This window comes from Haliotis asinina, chromosome 15 (assembly GCF_037392515.1).
Source record: "Haliotis asinina isolate JCU_RB_2024 chromosome 15, JCU_Hal_asi_v2, whole genome shotgun sequence".
NCBI lineage: Eukaryota > Metazoa > Mollusca > Gastropoda > Lepetellida > Haliotidae > Haliotis > Haliotis asinina.
The window spans coordinates 51,496,891-51,511,884 of NC_090294.1; the positions used below are offsets into that span (position 1 = coordinate 51,496,891).

Sequence of the window (14,994 nt, forward strand, 5' to 3'; positions counted from 1 at the left end):
TGTTTTATAGAAAGTACATGTATAGTGATACTGTGAAATAAAAAAGAACATCGCCCGAACAGGGACTCGAACCCTGGACCCTCAGATCACTCTGATTGTAACAGACCGCTTAAAAGTCTGATGCTCTACCGACTGAGCTATCCGGGCTCTGCTTCAGGATAGCACATATTTCTAGTCACATGACAGGAAGCTGTACACAGACCTCTCTTGACATTTCTGCATCACCAAATACCATTTGATTTTACTTCATTCAACACAATTCAAGCTGTAACCATACCAAGTCAACTCTTGCACTCTGAATGACTGTACTTTGGTGGCAGGCCTCGTTCTATAGTTAACAAACAAGACACTGTGCTATCGGCTATGCACGGGTGAGCAATAATTGTATATGACTGCGACTTACTGGGATGAAGATGGCTAAGATATGTAAACGAGGGCCTGTCTACAATTCTAGCCATCGTAAGAAAGAAGTCTTACATGCATTGCAAGCCATTTCATCATGTGGGCAATTCTTTGTCATAGACGAAAAGAGATTGGATCAGAAATGATATTTCTCTACTTAGTTTCTAAGGTGTAGCGAAGGCAACCCTACTGTATGAGTACGGGTGGTAAAATACTTGGTTCTTGTAATGTTTTATAGTAAGTACATGTATAGTGATACTGTGAAATAAAAAAGAACATCGCCCGAACAGGGAGTCGAATCCTGGACCCTCACATCACTCTGATTGTAACAGACCGCTTAAAAGTCTGATGCTCTACCGACTGAGCTATCCGGGCTCTGCTTCAGGATAGCACATATTTCTAGTCACATGACAGGAAGCTGTACACAGACCTCTCTTGACATTTCTGCATCACCAAATACCATTTGATTTTACTTCATTCAACACAGTTCAAGCTGTAACCATACCAAGTCAACTCTTGCACTCTGAATGACTGTACTTTGGTGGCAGGCCTCGTTCTATAGTTAACAAACAAGACACTGTGCTATCGGCTATGCACGGGTGAGCAATAATTGTATATGACTGCGACTTACTGGGATGAAGATGGCTAAGATATGTAAACGAGGGCCTGTCTACAATTCTAGCCATCGTAAGAAAGAAGTCTTACATGCATTGCAAGCCATTTCATCATGTGGGCAATTCTTTGTCATAGACGAAAAGAGATTGGATCAGAAATGATATTTCTCTACTTAGTTTCTAAGGTGTAGCGAAGGCAACCCTACTGTATGAGTACGGGTGGTAAAATACTTGGTTCTTCTAATGTTTTATAGTAAGTACATGTATAGTGATACTGTGAAATAAAAAAGAACATCGCCCGAACAGGGACTCGAATCCTGGACCCTCACATCACTCTGATTGTAACAGACCGCTTAAAAGTCTGATGCTCTACCGACTGAGCCATCCGGGCTCTGCTTCAGGATAGCACATATTTCTAGTCACATGACAGGAAGCTGTACACAGACCTCTCTTGACATTTCTGCATCACCAAATACCATTTGATTTTACTTCATTCAACACAATTCAAGCTGTAACCATACCAAGTCAACTCTTGCACTCTGAATGACTGTACTTTGGTGGCAGGCCTCGTTCTATAGTTAACAAACAAGACACTGTGCTATCGGCTATGCACGGGTGAGCAATAATTGTATATGACTGCGACTTACTGGGATGAAGATGGCTAAGATATGTAAACGAGGGCCTGTCTACAATTCTAGCCATCGTAAGAAAGAAGTCTTACATGCATTGCAAGCCATTTCATCATGTGGGCAATTCTTTGTCATAGACGAAAAGAGATTGGATCAGAAATGATATTTCTCTACTTAGTTTCTAAGGTGTAGCGAAGCCAACCCTACTGTATGAGTACGGGTGGTAAAATACTTGGTTCTTCTAATGTTTTATAGTAAGTACATGTATAGTGATACTGTGAAATAAAAAAGAACATCGCCCGAACAGGGACTCGAACCCTGGACCCTCAGATCACTCTGATTGTAACAGACCGCTTAAAAGTCTGATGCTCTACTGACTGAGCTATCCGGGCTCTGCTTCAGGATAGCACATATTTCTAGTCACATGACAGGAAGCTGTACACAGACCTCTCTTGACATTTCTGCATCACCAAATACCATTTGATTTTACTTCATTCAACACAATTCAAGCTGTAACCATACCAAGTCAACTCTTGCACTCTGAATGACTGTACTTTGGTGGCAGGCCTCGTTCTATAGTTAACAAACAAGACACTGTGCTATCGGCTATGCACGGGTGAGCAATAATTGTATATGACTGCGACTTACTGGGATGAAGATGGCTAAGATATGTAAACGAGGGCCTGTCTACAATTCTAGCCATCGTAAGAAAGAAGTCTTACATGCATTGCAAGCCATTTCATCATGTGGGCAATTCTTTGTCATAGACGAAAAGAGATTGGATCAGAAATGATATTTCTCTACTTAGTTTCTAAGGTGTAGCGAAGCCAACCCTACTGTATGAGTACGGGTGGTAAAATACTTGGTTCTTCTAATGTTTTATAGTAAGTACATGTATAGTGATACTGTGAAATAAAAAAGAACATCGCCCGAACAGGGACTCGAACCCTGGACCCTCAGATCACTCTGATTGTAACAGACCGCTTAAAAGTCTGATGCTCTACTGACTGAGCTATCCGGGCTCTGCTTCAGGATAGCACATATTTCTAGTCACATGACAGGAAGCTGTACACAGACCTCTCTTGACATTTCTGCATCACCAAATACCATTTGATTTTACTTCATTCAACACAATTCAAGCTGTAACCATACCAAGTCAACTCTTGCACTCTGAATGACTGTACTTTGGTGGCAGGCCTCGTTCTATAGTTAACAAACAAGACACTGTGCTATCGGCTATGCACGGGTGAGCAATAATTGTATATGACTGCGACTTACTGGGATGAAGATGGCTAAGATATGTAAACGAGGGCCTGTCTACAATTCTAGCCATCGTAAGAAAGAAGTCTTACATGCATTGCAAGCCATTTCATCATGTGGGCAATTCTTTGTCATAGACGAAAAGAGATTGGATCAGAAATGATATTTCTCTACTTAGTTTCTAAGGTGTAGCGAAGCCAACCCTACTGTATGAGTACGGGTGGTAAAATACTTGGTTCTTCTAATGTTTTATAGTAAGTACATGTATAGTGATACTGTGAAATAAAAAAGAACATCGCCCGAACAGGGACTCGAACCCTGGACCCTCAGATCACTCTGATTGTAACAGACCGCTTAAAAGTCTGATGCTCTACCGACTGAGCTATCCGGGCTCTGCTTCAGGATAGCACATATTTCTAGTCACATGACAGGAAGCTGTACACAGACCTCTCTTGACATTTCTGCATCACCAAATACCATTTGATTTTACTTCATTCAACACAATTCAAGCTGTAACCATACCAAGTCAACTCTTGCACTCTGAATGACTGTACTTTGGTGGCAGGCCTCGTTCTATAGTTAACAAACAAGACACTGTGCTATCGGCTATGCACGGGTGAGCAATAATTGTATATGACTGCGACTTACTGGGATGAAGATGGCTAAGATATGTAAACGAGGGCCTGTCTACAATTCTAGCCATCGTAAGAAAGAAGTCTTACATGCATTGCAAGCCATTTCATCATGTGGGCAATTCTTTGTCATAGACGAAAAGAGATTGGATCAGAAATGATATTTCTCTACTTAGTTTCTAAGGTGTAGCGAAGCCAACCCTACTGTATGAGTACGGGTGGTAAAATACTTGGTTCTTGTAATGTTTTATAGTAAGTACATGTATAGTGATACTGTGAAATAAAAAAGAACATCGCCCGAATAGGGACTCGAACCCTGGACCCTCAGATCACTCTGATTGTAACAGACCGCTTAAAAGTCTGATGCTCTACCGACTGAGCTATCCGGGCTCTGCTTCAGGATAGCACATATTTCTAGTCACATGACAGGAAGCTGTACACAGACCTCTCTTGACATTTCTGCATCACCAAATACCATTTGATTTTACTTCATTCAACACAATTCAAGCTGTAACCATACCAAGTCAACTCTTGCACTCTGAATGACTGTACTTTGGTGGCAGGCCTCGTTCTATAGTTAACAAACAAGACACTGTGCTATCGGCTATGCACGGGTGAGCAATAATTGTATATGACTGCGACTTACTGGGATGAAGATGGCTAAGATATGTAAACGAGGGCCTGTCTACAATTCTAGCCATCGTAAGAAAGAAGTCTTACATGCATTGCAAGCCATTTCATCATGTGGGCAATTCTTTGTCATAGACGAAAAGAGATTGGATCAGAAATGATATTTCTCTACTTAGTTTCTAAGGTGTAGCGAAGCCAACCCTACTGTATGAGTACGGGTGGTAAAATACTTGGTTCTTGTAATGTTTTATAGTAAGTACATGTATAGTGATACTGTGAAATGAAAAAGAACATCGCCCGAACAGGGACTCGAACCCTGGACCCTCAGATCACTCTGATTGTAACAGACCGCTTAAAAGTCTGATGCTCTACTGACTGAGCTATCCGGGCTCTGCTTCAGGATAGCACATATTTCTAGTCACATGACAGGAAGCTGTACACAGACCTCTCTTGACATTTCTGCATCACCAAATACCATTTGATTTTACTTCATTCAACACAATTCAAGCTGTAACCATACCAAGTCAACTCTTGCACTCTGAATGACTGTACTTTGGTGGCAGGCCTCGTTCTATAGTTAACAAACAAGACACTGTGCTATCGGCTATGCACGGGTGAGCAATAATTGTATATGACTGCGACTTACTGGGATGAAGATGGCTAAGATATGTAAACGAGGGCCTGTCTACAATTCTAGCCATCGTAAGAAAGAAGTCTTACATGCATTGCAAGCCATTTCATCATGTGGGCAATTCTTTGTCATAGACGAAAAGAGATTGGATCAGAAATGATATTTCTCTACTTAGTTTCTAAGGTGTAGCGAAGCCAACCCTACTGTATGAGTACGGGTGGTAAAATACTTGGTTCTTCTAATGTTTTATAGTAAGTACATGTATAGTGATACTGTGAAATAAAAAAGAACATCGCCCGAACAGGGACTCGAACCCTGGACCCTCAGATCACTCTGATTGTAACAGACCGCTTAAAAGTCTGATGCTCTACTGACTGAGCTATCCGGGCTCTGCTTCAGGATAGCACATATTTCTAGTCACATGACAGGAAGCTGTACACAGACCTCTCTTGACATTTCTGCATCACCAAATACCATTTGATTTTACTTCATTCAACACAATTCAAGCTGTAACCATACCAAGTCAACTCTTGCACTCTGAATGACTGTACTTTGGTGGCAGGCCTCGTTCTATAGTTAACAAACAAGACACTGTGCTATCGGCTATGCACGGGTGAGCAATAATTGTATATGACTGCGACTTACTGGGATGAAGATGGCTAAGATATGTAAACGAGGGCCTGTCTACAATTCTAGCCATCGTAAGAAAGAAGTCTTACATGCATTGCAAGCCATTTCATCATGTGGGCAATTCTTTGTCATAGACGAAAAGAGATTGGATCAGAAATGATATTTCTCTACTTAGTTTCTAAGGTGTAGCGAAGCCAACCCTACTGTATGAGTACGGGTGGTAAAATACTTGGTTCTTCTAATGTTTTATAGTAAGTACATGTATAGTGATACTGTGAAATAAAAAAGAACATCGCCCGAACAGGGACTCGAACCCTGGACCCTCAGATCACTCTGATTGTAACAGACCGCTTAAAAGTCTGATGCTCTACCGACTGAGCTATCCGGGCTCTGCTTCAGGATAGCACATATTTCTAGTCACATGACAGGAAGCTGTACACAGACCTCTCTTGACATTTCTGCATCACCAAATACCATTTGATTTTACTTCATTCAACACAATTCAAGCTGTAACCATACCAAGTCAACTCTTGCACTCTGAATGACTGTACTTTGGTGGCAGGCCTCGTTCTATAGTTAACAAACAAGACACTGTGCTATCGGCTATGCACGGGTGAGCAATAATTGTATATGACTGCGACTTACTGGGATGAAGATGGCTAAGATATGTAAACGAGGGCCTGTCTACAATTCTAGCCATCGTAAGAAAGAAGTCTTACATGCATTGCAAGCCATTTCATCATGTGGGCAATTCTTTGTCATAGACGAAAAGAGATTGGATCAGAAATGATATTTCTCTACTTAGTTTCTAAGGTGTAGCGAAGCCAACCCTACTGTATGAGTACGGGTGGTAAAATACTTGGTTCTTGTAATGTTTTATAGTAAGTACATGTATAGTGATACTGTGAAATAAAAAAGAACATCGCCCGAACAGGGACTCGAACCCTGGACCCTCAGATCACTCTGATTGTAACAGACCGCTTAAAAGTCTGATGCTCTACCGACTGAGCTATCCGGGCTCTGCTTCAGGATAGCACATATTTCTAGTCACATGACAGGAAGCTGTACACAGACCTCTCTTGACATTTCTGCATCACCAAATACCATTTGATTTTACTTCATTCAACACAATTCAAGCTGTAACCATACCAAGTCAACTCTTGCACTCTGAATGACTGTACTTTGGTGGCAGGCCTCGTTCTATAGTTAACAAACAAGACACTGTGCTATCGGCTATGCACGGGTGAGCAATAATTGTATATGACTGCGACTTACTGGGATGAAGATGGCTAAGATATGTAAACGAGGGCCTGTCTACAATTCTAGCCATCGTAAGAAAGAAGTCTTACATGCATTGCAAGCCATTTCATCATGTGGGCAATTCTTTGTCATAGACGAAAAGAGATTGGATCAGAAATGATATTTCTCTACTTAGTTTCTAAGGTGTAGCGAAGCCAACCCTACTGTATGAGTACGGGTGGTAAAATACTTGGTTCTTCTAATGTTTTATAGTAAGTACATGTATAGTGATACTGTGAAATAAAAAAGAACATCGCCCGAACAGGGACTCGAACCCTGGACCCTCAGATCACTCTGATTGTAACAGACCGCTTAAAAGTCTGATGCTCTACTGACTGAGCTATCCGGGCTCTGCTTCAGGATAGCACATATTTCTAGTCACATGACAGGAAGCTGTACACAGACCTCTCTTGACATTTCTGCATCACCAAATACCATTTGATTTTACTTCATTCAACACAATTCAAGCTGTAACCATACCAAGTCAACTCTTGCACTCTGAATGACTGTACTTTGGTGGCAGGCCTCGTTCTATAGTTAACAAACAAGACACTGTGCTATCGGCTATGCACGGGTGAGCAATAATTGTATATGACTGCGACTTACTGGGATGAAGATGGCTAAGATATGTAAACGAGGGCCTGTCTACAATTCTAGCCATCGTAAGAAAGAAGTCTTACATGCATTGCAAGCCATTTCATCATGTGGGCAATTCTTTGTCATAGACGAAAAGAGATTGGATCAGAAATGATATTTCTCTACTTAGTTTCTAAGGTGTAGCGAAGCCAACCCTACTGTATGAGTACGGGTGGTAAAATACTTGGTTCTTGTAATGTTTTATAGTAAGTACATGTATAGTGATACTGTGAAATAAAAAAGAACATCGCCCGAACAGGGACTCGAACCCTGGACCCTCAGATCACTCTGATTGTAACAGACCGCTTAAAAGTCTGATGCTCTACCGACTGAGCTATCCGGGCTCTGCTTCAGGATAGGACATATTTCTAGTCACATGACAGGAAGCTGTACACAGACCTCTCTTGACATTTCTGCATCACCAAATACCATTTGATTTTACTTCATTCAACACAATTCAAGCTGTAACCATACCAAGTCAACTCTTGCACTCTGAATGACTGTACTTTGGTGGCAGGCCTCGTTCTATAGTTAACAAACAAGACACTGTGCTATCGGCTATGCACGGGTGAGCAATAATTGTATATGACTGCGACTTACTGGGATGAAGATGGCTAAGATATGTAAACGAGGGCCTGTCTACAATTCTAGCCATCGTAAGAAAGAAGTCTTACATGCATTGCAAGCCATTTCATCATGTGGGCAATTCTTTGTCATAGACGAAAAGAGATTGGATCAGAAATGATATTTCTCTACTTAGTTTCTAAGGTGTAGCGAAGCCAACCCTACTGTATGAGTACGGGTGGTAAAATACTTGGTTCTTGTAATGTTTTATAGTAAGTACATGTATAGTGATACTGTGAAATAAAAAAGAACATCGCCCGAATAGGGACTCGAACCCTGGACCCTCAGATCACTCTGATTGTAACAGACCGCTTAAAAGTCTGATGCTCTACCGACTGAGCTATCCGGGCTCTGCTTCAGGATAGCACATATTTCTAGTCACATGACAGGAAGCTGTACACAGACCTCTCTTGACATTTCTGCATCACCAAATACCATTTGATTTTACTTCATTCAACACAATTCAAGCTGTAACCATACCAAGTCAACTCTTGCACTCTGAATGACTGTACTTTGGTGGCAGGCCTCGTTCTATAGTTAACAAACAAGACACTGTGCTATCGGCTATGCACGGGTGAGCAATAATTGTATATGACTGCGACTTACTGGGATGAAGATGGCTAAGATATGTAAACGAGGGCCTGTCTACAATTCTAGCCATCGTAAGAAAGAAGTCTTACATGCATTGCAAGCCATTTCATCATGTGGGCAATTCTTTGTCATAGACGAAAAGAGATTGGATCAGAAATGATATTTCTCTACTTAGTTTCTAAGGTGTAGCGAAGCCAACCCTACTGTATGAGTACGGGTGGTAAAATACTTGGTTCTTGTAATGTTTTATAGTAAGTACATGTATAGTGATACTGTGAAATAAAAAAGAACATCGCCCGAATAGGGACTCGAACCCTGGACCCTCAGATCACTCTGATTGTAACAGACCGCTTAAAAGACTGATGCTCTACCGACTGAGCTATCCGGGCTCTGCTTCAGGATAGCACATATTTCTAGTCACATGACAGGAAGCTGTACACAGACCTCTCTTGACATTTCTGCATCACCAAATACCATTTGATTTTACTTCATTCAACACAATTCAAGCTGTAACCATACCAAGTCAACTCTTGCACTCTGAATGACTGTACTTTTGGTGGCAGGCCTCGTTCTATAGTTAACAAACAAGACACTGTGCTATCGGCTATGCACGGGTGAGCAATAATTGTATATGACTGCGACTTACTGGGATGAAGATGGCTAAGATATGTAAACGAGGGCCTGTCTACAATTCTAGCCATCGTAAGAAAGAAGTCTTACATGCATTGCAAGCCATTTCATCATGTGGGCAATTCTTTGTCATAGACGAAAAGAGATTGGATCAGAAATGATATTTCTCTACTTAGTTTCTAAGGTGTAGCGAAGCCAACCCTACTGTATGAGTACGGGTGGTAAAATACTTGGTTCTTCTAATGTTTTATAGTAAGTACATGTATAGTGATACTGTGAGATAAAAAAGAACATCGCCCGAACAGGGACTCGAACCCTGGACCCTCAGATCACTCTGATTGTAACAGACCGCTTAAAAGTCTGATGCTCTACCGACTGAGCTATCCGGGCTCTGCTTCAGGATAGCACATATTTCTAGTCACATGACAGGAAGCTGTACACAGACCTCTCTTGACATTTCTGCATCACCAAATACCATTTGATTTTACTTCATTCAACACAATTCAAGCTGTAACCATACCAAGTCAACTCTTGCACTCTGAATGACTGTACTTTGGTGGCAGGCCTCGTTCTATAGTTAACAAACAAGACACTGTGCTATCGGCTATGCACGGGTGAGCAATAATTGTATATGACTGCGACTTACTGGGATGAAGATGGCTAAGATATGTAAACGAGGGCCTGTCTACAATTCTAGCCATCGTAAGAAAGAAGTCTTACATGCATTGCAAGCCATTTCATCATGTGGGCAATTCTTTGTCATAGAGAAAAAGAGATTGGATCAGAAATGATATTTCTCTATTTAGTTTCTAAGGTGTAGCGAAGCCAACCCTACTGTATGAGTACGGGTGGTAAAATACTTGGTTCTTCTAATGTTTTATAGTAAGTACATGTATAGTGATACTGTGAAATAAAAAAGAACATCGCCCGAACAGGGACTCGAACCCTGGACCCTCAGATCACTCTGATTGTAACAGACCGCTTAAAAGTCTGATGCTCTACTGACTGAGCTATCCGGACTCTGCTTCAGGATAGCACATATTTCTAGTCACATGACAGGAAGCTGTACACAGACCTCTCTTGACATTTCTGCATCACCAAATACCATTTGATTTTACTTCATTCAACACAATTCAAGCTGTAACCATACCAAGTCAACTCTTGCACTCTGAATGACTGTACTTTGGTGGCAGGCCTCGTTCTATAGTTAACAAACAAGACACTGTGCTATCGGCTATGCACGGGTGAGCAATAATTGTATATGACTGCGACTTACTGGGATGAAGATGGCTAAGATATGTAAACGAGGGCCTGTCTACAATTCTAGCCATCGTAAGAAAGAAGTCTTACATGCATTGCAAGCCATTTCATCATGTGGGCAATTCTTTGTCATAGACGAAAAGAGATTGGATCAGAAATGATATTTCTCTACTTAGTTTCTAAGGTGTAGCGAAGCCAACCCTACTGTATGAGTACGGGTGGTAAAATACTTGGTTCTTCTAATGTTTTATAGTAAGTACATGTATAGTGATACTGTGAAATAAAAAAGAACATCGCCCGAATAGGGACTCGAACCCTGGACCCTCAGATCACTCTGATTGTAACAGACCGCTTAAAAGTCTGATGCTCTACCGACTGAGCTATCCGGGCTCTGCTTCAGGATAGCACATATTTCTAGTCACATGACAGGAAGCTGTACACAGACCTCTCTTGACATTTCTGCATCACCAAATACCATTTGATTTTACTTCATTCAACACAATTCAAGCTGTAACCATACCAAGTCAACTCTTGCACTCTGAATGACTGTACTTTGGTGGCAGGCCTCGTTCTATAGTTAACAAACAAGACACTGTGCTATCGGCTATGCACGGGTGAGCAATAATTGTATATGACTGCGACTTACTGGGATGAAGATGGCTAAGATATGTAAACGAGGGCCTGTCTACAATTCTAGCCATCGTAAGAAAGAAGTCTTACATGCATTGCAAGCCATTTCATCATGTGGGCAATTCTTTGTCATAGACGAAAAGAGATTGGATCAGAAATGATATTTCTCTACTTAGTTTCTAAGGTGTAGCGAAGCCAACCCTACTGTATGAGTACGGGTGGTAAAATACTTGGTTCTTCTAATGTTTTATAGTAAGTACATGTATAGTGATACTGTGAAATAAAAAAGAACATCGCCCGAATAGGGACTCGAACCCTGGACCCTCAGATCACTCTGATTGTAACAGACCGCTTAAAAGTCTGATGCTCTACCGACTGAGCTATCCGGGCTCTGCTTCAGGATAGCACATATTTCTAGTCACATGACAGGAAGCTGTACACAGACCTCTCTTGACATTTCTGCATCACCAAATACCATTTGATTTTACTTCATTCAACACAATTCAAGCTGTAACCATACCAAGTCAACTCTTGCACTCTGAATGACTGTACTTTGGTGGCAGGCCTCGTTCTATAGTTAACAAACAAGACACTGTGCTATCGGCTATGCACGGGTGAGCAATAATTGTATATGACTGCGACTTACTGGGATGAAGATGGCTAAGATATGTAAACGAGGGCCTGTCTACAATTCTAGCCATCGTAAGAAAGAAGTCTTACATGCATTGCAAGCCATTTCATCATGTGGGCAATTCTTTGTCATAGAGAAAAAGAGATTGGATCAGAAATGATATTTCTCTATTTAGTTTCTAAGGTGTAGCGAAGCCAACCCTACTGTATGAGTACGGGTGGTAAAATACTTGGTTCTTCTAATGTTTTATAGTAAGTACATGTATAGTGATACTGTGAAATAAAAAAGAACATCGCCCGAACAGGGACTCGAACCCTGGACCCTCAGATCACTCTGATTGTAACAGACCGCTTAAAAGTCTGATGCTCTACTGACTGAGCTATCCGGACTCTGCTTCAGGATAGCACATATTTCTAGTCACATGACAGGAAGCTGTACACAGACCTCTCTTGACATTTCTGCATCACCAAATACCATTTGATTTTACTTCATTCAACACAATTCAAGCTGTAACCATACCAAGTCAACTCTTGCACTCTGAATGACTGTACTTTGGTGGCAGGCCTCGTTCTATAGTTAACAAACAAGACACTGTGCTATCGGCTATGCACGGGTGAGCAATAATTGTATATGACTGCGACTTACTGGGATGAAGATGGCTAAGATATGTAAACGAGGGCCTGTCTACAATTCTAGCCATCGTAAGAAAGAAGTCTTACATGCATTGCAAGCCATTTCATCATGTGGGCAATTCTTTGTCATAGACGAAAAGAGATTGGATCAGAAATGATATTTCTCTACTTAGTTTCTAAGGTGTAGCGAAGCCAACCCTACTGTATGAGTACGGGTGGTAAAATACTTGGTTCTTCTAATGTTTTATAGTAAGTACATGTATAGTGATACTGTGAAATAAAAAAGAACATCGCCCGAATAGGGACTCGAACCCTGGACCCTCAGATCACTCTGATTGTAACAGACCGCTTAAAAGTCTGATGCTCTACCGACTGAGCTATCCGGGCTCTGCTTCAGGATAGCACATATTTCTAGTCACATGACAGGAAGCTGTACACAGACCTCTCTTGACATTTCTGCATCACCAAATACCATTTGATTTTACTTCATTCAACACAATTCAAGCTGTAACCATACCAAGTCAACTCTTGCACTCTGAATGACTGTACTTTGGTGGCAGGCCTCGTTCTATAGTTAACAAACAAGACACTGTGCTATCGGCTATGCACGGGTGAGCAATAATTGTATATGACTGCGACTTACTGGGATGAAGATGGCTAAGATATGTAAACGAGGGCCTGTCTACAATTCTAGCCATCGTAAGAAAGAAGTCTTACATGCATTGCAAGCCATTTCATCATGTGGGCAATTCTTTGTCATAGACGAAAAGAGATTGGATCAGAAATGATATTTCTCTACTTAGTTTCTAAGGTGTAGCGAAGCCAACCCTACTGTATGAGTACGGGTGGTAAAATACTTGGTTCTTCTAATGTTTTATAGTAAGTACATGTATAGTGATACTGTGAAATAAAAAAGAACATCGCCCGAACAGGGACTCGAACCCTGGACCCTCAGATCACTCTGATTGTAACAGACCGCTTAAAAGTCTGATGCTCTACCGACTGAGCTATCCGGGCTCTGCTTCAGGATAGCACATATTTCTAGTCACATGACAGGAAGCTGTACACAGACCTCTCTTGACATTTCTGCATCACCAAATACCATTTGATTTTACTTCATTCAACACAATTCAAGCTGTAACCATACCAAGTCAACTCTTGCACTCTGAATGACTGTACTTTGGTGGCAGGCCTCGTTCTATAGTTAACAAACAAGACACTGTGCTATCGGCTATGCACGGGTGAGCAATAATTGTATATGACTGCGACTTACTGGGATGAAGATGGCTAAGATATGTAAACGAGGGCCTGTCTACAATTCTAGCCATCGTAAGAAAGAAGTCTTACATGCATTGCAAGCCATTTCATCATGTGGGCAATTCTTTGTCATAGACGAAAAGAGATTGGATCAGAAATGATATTTCTCTACTTAGTTTCTAAGGTGTAGCGAAGCCAACCCTACTGTATGAGTACGGGTGGTAAAATACTTGGTTCTTCTAATGTTTTATAGTAAGTACATGTATAGTGATACTGTGAGATAAAAAAGAACATCGCCCGAACAGGGACTCGAACCCTGGACCCTCAGATCACTCTGATTGTAACAGACCGCTTAAAAGTCTGATGCTCTACCGACTGAGCTATCCGGGCTCTGCTTCAGGATAGCACATATTTCTAGTCACATGACAGGAAGCTGTACACAGACCTCTCTTGACATTTCTGCATCACCAAATACCATTTGATTTTACTTCATTCAACACAATTCAAGCTGTAACCATACCAAGTCAACTCTTGCACTCTGAATGACTGTACTTTGGTGGCAGGCCTCGTTCTATAGTTAACAAACAAGACACTGTGCTATCGGCTATGCACGGGTGAGCAATAATTGTATATGACTGCGACTTACTGGGATGAAGATGGCTAAGATATGTAAACGAGGGCCTGTCTACAATTCTAGCCATCGTAAGAAAGAAGTCTTACATGCATTGCAAGCCATTTCATCATGTGGGCAATTCTTTGTCATAGAGAAAAAGAGATTGGATCAGAAATGATATTTCTCTATTTAGTTTCTAAGGTGTAGCGAAGCCAACCCTACTGTATGAGTACGGGTGGTAAAATACTTGGTTCTTCTAATGTTTTATAGTAAGTACATGTATAGTGATACTGTGAAATAAAAAAGAACATCGCCCGAACAGGGACTCGAACCCTGGACCCTCAGATCACTCTGATTGTAACAGACCGCTTAAAAGTCTGATGCTCTACTGACTGAGCTATCCGGACTCTGCTTCAGGATAGCACATATTTCTAGTCACATGACAGGAAGCTGTACACAGACCTCTCTTGACATTTCTGCATCACCAAATACCATTTGATTTTACTTCATTCAACACAATTCAAGCTGTAACCATACCAAGTCAACTCTTGCACTCTGAATGACTGTACTTTGGTGGCAGGCCTCGTTCTATAGTTAACAAACAAGACACTGTGCTATCGGCTATGCACGGGTGAGCAATAATTGTATATGACTGCGACTTACTGGGATGAAGATGGCTAAGATATGTAAACGAGGGCCTGTCTACAATTCTAGCCATCGTAAGAAAGAAGTCTTACATGCATTGCAAGCCATTTCATCATGT

General features: G+C 41.3%; 24 non-coding genes across 24 annotated transcripts; all 24 read right to left on the bottom strand.

The window, feature by feature from the left end:
- Window positions 1–51: 51 nt before the first annotated feature.
- Trnak-uuu (transfer RNA lysine (anticodon UUU)) lies at window positions 52–147 on the bottom strand. Its single transcript has 2 exons — window positions 111–147; window positions 52–87 (listed from the first exon to the last, which is right to left on the bottom strand). It is a non-coding gene; the product is annotated as a tRNA-Lys (tRNA).
- A 534-nt stretch (window positions 148–681) lies between these two features.
- Window positions 682–777, bottom strand: Trnak-uuu (transfer RNA lysine (anticodon UUU)). Its single transcript has 2 exons — window positions 741–777; window positions 682–717 (listed from the first exon to the last, which is right to left on the bottom strand). It is a non-coding gene; the product is annotated as a tRNA-Lys (tRNA).
- A 534-nt stretch (window positions 778–1,311) lies between these two features.
- Window positions 1,312–1,407, bottom strand: Trnak-uuu (transfer RNA lysine (anticodon UUU)). The gene is made up of 2 exons: window positions 1,371–1,407; window positions 1,312–1,347 (listed from the first exon to the last, which is right to left on the bottom strand). It is a non-coding gene; the product is annotated as a tRNA-Lys (tRNA).
- A 534-nt stretch (window positions 1,408–1,941) lies between these two features.
- Trnak-uuu (transfer RNA lysine (anticodon UUU)) lies at window positions 1,942–2,037 on the bottom strand. The gene is made up of 2 exons: window positions 2,001–2,037; window positions 1,942–1,977 (listed from the first exon to the last, which is right to left on the bottom strand). It is a non-coding gene; the product is annotated as a tRNA-Lys (tRNA).
- A 534-nt stretch (window positions 2,038–2,571) lies between these two features.
- Trnak-uuu (transfer RNA lysine (anticodon UUU)) lies at window positions 2,572–2,667 on the bottom strand. The gene is made up of 2 exons: window positions 2,631–2,667; window positions 2,572–2,607 (listed from the first exon to the last, which is right to left on the bottom strand). It is a non-coding gene; the product is annotated as a tRNA-Lys (tRNA).
- A 534-nt stretch (window positions 2,668–3,201) lies between these two features.
- Trnak-uuu (transfer RNA lysine (anticodon UUU)) lies at window positions 3,202–3,297 on the bottom strand. Its single transcript has 2 exons — window positions 3,261–3,297; window positions 3,202–3,237 (listed from the first exon to the last, which is right to left on the bottom strand). It is a non-coding gene; the product is annotated as a tRNA-Lys (tRNA).
- A 534-nt stretch (window positions 3,298–3,831) lies between these two features.
- Window positions 3,832–3,927, bottom strand: Trnak-uuu (transfer RNA lysine (anticodon UUU)). Its single transcript has 2 exons — window positions 3,891–3,927; window positions 3,832–3,867 (listed from the first exon to the last, which is right to left on the bottom strand). It is a non-coding gene; the product is annotated as a tRNA-Lys (tRNA).
- A 534-nt stretch (window positions 3,928–4,461) lies between these two features.
- Trnak-uuu (transfer RNA lysine (anticodon UUU)) lies at window positions 4,462–4,557 on the bottom strand. Its single transcript has 2 exons — window positions 4,521–4,557; window positions 4,462–4,497 (listed from the first exon to the last, which is right to left on the bottom strand). It is a non-coding gene; the product is annotated as a tRNA-Lys (tRNA).
- A 534-nt stretch (window positions 4,558–5,091) lies between these two features.
- On the bottom strand, window positions 5,092–5,187 carry Trnak-uuu (transfer RNA lysine (anticodon UUU)). The gene is made up of 2 exons: window positions 5,151–5,187; window positions 5,092–5,127 (listed from the first exon to the last, which is right to left on the bottom strand). It is a non-coding gene; the product is annotated as a tRNA-Lys (tRNA).
- A 534-nt stretch (window positions 5,188–5,721) lies between these two features.
- Window positions 5,722–5,817, bottom strand: Trnak-uuu (transfer RNA lysine (anticodon UUU)). Its single transcript has 2 exons — window positions 5,781–5,817; window positions 5,722–5,757 (listed from the first exon to the last, which is right to left on the bottom strand). It is a non-coding gene; the product is annotated as a tRNA-Lys (tRNA).
- A 534-nt stretch (window positions 5,818–6,351) lies between these two features.
- Window positions 6,352–6,447, bottom strand: Trnak-uuu (transfer RNA lysine (anticodon UUU)). Its single transcript has 2 exons — window positions 6,411–6,447; window positions 6,352–6,387 (listed from the first exon to the last, which is right to left on the bottom strand). It is a non-coding gene; the product is annotated as a tRNA-Lys (tRNA).
- Window positions 6,448–6,981: 534 nt separating this feature from the next.
- Window positions 6,982–7,077, bottom strand: Trnak-uuu (transfer RNA lysine (anticodon UUU)). Its single transcript has 2 exons — window positions 7,041–7,077; window positions 6,982–7,017 (listed from the first exon to the last, which is right to left on the bottom strand). It is a non-coding gene; the product is annotated as a tRNA-Lys (tRNA).
- A 534-nt stretch (window positions 7,078–7,611) lies between these two features.
- On the bottom strand, window positions 7,612–7,707 carry Trnak-uuu (transfer RNA lysine (anticodon UUU)). Its single transcript has 2 exons — window positions 7,671–7,707; window positions 7,612–7,647 (listed from the first exon to the last, which is right to left on the bottom strand). It is a non-coding gene; the product is annotated as a tRNA-Lys (tRNA).
- A 534-nt stretch (window positions 7,708–8,241) lies between these two features.
- On the bottom strand, window positions 8,242–8,337 carry Trnak-uuu (transfer RNA lysine (anticodon UUU)). The gene is made up of 2 exons: window positions 8,301–8,337; window positions 8,242–8,277 (listed from the first exon to the last, which is right to left on the bottom strand). It is a non-coding gene; the product is annotated as a tRNA-Lys (tRNA).
- A 534-nt stretch (window positions 8,338–8,871) lies between these two features.
- Trnak-uuu (transfer RNA lysine (anticodon UUU)) lies at window positions 8,872–8,967 on the bottom strand. Its single transcript has 2 exons — window positions 8,931–8,967; window positions 8,872–8,907 (listed from the first exon to the last, which is right to left on the bottom strand). It is a non-coding gene; the product is annotated as a tRNA-Lys (tRNA).
- Window positions 8,968–9,502: 535 nt separating this feature from the next.
- Trnak-uuu (transfer RNA lysine (anticodon UUU)) lies at window positions 9,503–9,598 on the bottom strand. Its single transcript has 2 exons — window positions 9,562–9,598; window positions 9,503–9,538 (listed from the first exon to the last, which is right to left on the bottom strand). It is a non-coding gene; the product is annotated as a tRNA-Lys (tRNA).
- A 534-nt stretch (window positions 9,599–10,132) lies between these two features.
- Window positions 10,133–10,228, bottom strand: Trnak-uuu (transfer RNA lysine (anticodon UUU)). The gene is made up of 2 exons: window positions 10,192–10,228; window positions 10,133–10,168 (listed from the first exon to the last, which is right to left on the bottom strand). It is a non-coding gene; the product is annotated as a tRNA-Lys (tRNA).
- A 534-nt stretch (window positions 10,229–10,762) lies between these two features.
- On the bottom strand, window positions 10,763–10,858 carry Trnak-uuu (transfer RNA lysine (anticodon UUU)). Its single transcript has 2 exons — window positions 10,822–10,858; window positions 10,763–10,798 (listed from the first exon to the last, which is right to left on the bottom strand). It is a non-coding gene; the product is annotated as a tRNA-Lys (tRNA).
- Window positions 10,859–11,392: 534 nt separating this feature from the next.
- Window positions 11,393–11,488, bottom strand: Trnak-uuu (transfer RNA lysine (anticodon UUU)). The gene is made up of 2 exons: window positions 11,452–11,488; window positions 11,393–11,428 (listed from the first exon to the last, which is right to left on the bottom strand). It is a non-coding gene; the product is annotated as a tRNA-Lys (tRNA).
- Window positions 11,489–12,022: 534 nt separating this feature from the next.
- Window positions 12,023–12,118, bottom strand: Trnak-uuu (transfer RNA lysine (anticodon UUU)). The gene is made up of 2 exons: window positions 12,082–12,118; window positions 12,023–12,058 (listed from the first exon to the last, which is right to left on the bottom strand). It is a non-coding gene; the product is annotated as a tRNA-Lys (tRNA).
- Window positions 12,119–12,652: 534 nt separating this feature from the next.
- On the bottom strand, window positions 12,653–12,748 carry Trnak-uuu (transfer RNA lysine (anticodon UUU)). Its single transcript has 2 exons — window positions 12,712–12,748; window positions 12,653–12,688 (listed from the first exon to the last, which is right to left on the bottom strand). It is a non-coding gene; the product is annotated as a tRNA-Lys (tRNA).
- A 534-nt stretch (window positions 12,749–13,282) lies between these two features.
- Window positions 13,283–13,378, bottom strand: Trnak-uuu (transfer RNA lysine (anticodon UUU)). The gene is made up of 2 exons: window positions 13,342–13,378; window positions 13,283–13,318 (listed from the first exon to the last, which is right to left on the bottom strand). It is a non-coding gene; the product is annotated as a tRNA-Lys (tRNA).
- A 534-nt stretch (window positions 13,379–13,912) lies between these two features.
- Window positions 13,913–14,008, bottom strand: Trnak-uuu (transfer RNA lysine (anticodon UUU)). The gene is made up of 2 exons: window positions 13,972–14,008; window positions 13,913–13,948 (listed from the first exon to the last, which is right to left on the bottom strand). It is a non-coding gene; the product is annotated as a tRNA-Lys (tRNA).
- Window positions 14,009–14,542: 534 nt separating this feature from the next.
- Window positions 14,543–14,638, bottom strand: Trnak-uuu (transfer RNA lysine (anticodon UUU)). The gene is made up of 2 exons: window positions 14,602–14,638; window positions 14,543–14,578 (listed from the first exon to the last, which is right to left on the bottom strand). It is a non-coding gene; the product is annotated as a tRNA-Lys (tRNA).
- Between the last annotated feature and the right edge of the window lie 356 nt (window positions 14,639–14,994).